The sequence below is a fragment of the Sinocyclocheilus anshuiensis genome, unplaced genomic scaffold (assembly GCF_001515605.1).
Source record: "Sinocyclocheilus anshuiensis isolate Anshui unplaced genomic scaffold, SAMN03320099.WGS_v1.1 scaffold800, whole genome shotgun sequence".
Taxonomy (NCBI): Eukaryota; Metazoa; Chordata; class Actinopteri; order Cypriniformes; family Cyprinidae; genus Sinocyclocheilus; species Sinocyclocheilus anshuiensis.
The window spans coordinates 3081-3417 of record NW_015554126.1 but is presented as its reverse complement, the minus strand read 5'-3'; positions in this window follow the sequence as shown (position 1 = coordinate 3417).

The window sequence follows — 337 nt, the reverse complement described above, 5'->3', positions numbered from 1 at the left end:
CAGGAACGTTGCGGAAGCCCCATCCTTCCCGAAGGAGGTTTCGGAAGCACTTACACATATGAAATCCGTTTAGGTGCATATGGAAGATTAGAGCCGATTGTAACCCTCATGGAAATGGCAGAAGTCTGCCTGGGGAAACACGGGCTCTGAGGCTATACCGTGGACTTTACACATATGGGAACCACTTAGGCCTCTACATTTGGAACCCAGCCCTCTACCGGTTCTCACGGATTCAGCGAGTGAGGGCCTGGCACCGGACGTTCCGCCACGTCTGGCTGCTGAGGGGACAGGAGCTCGACATGGCCTACAGTACGGACACTCTGGAGCAGTTTTCGCA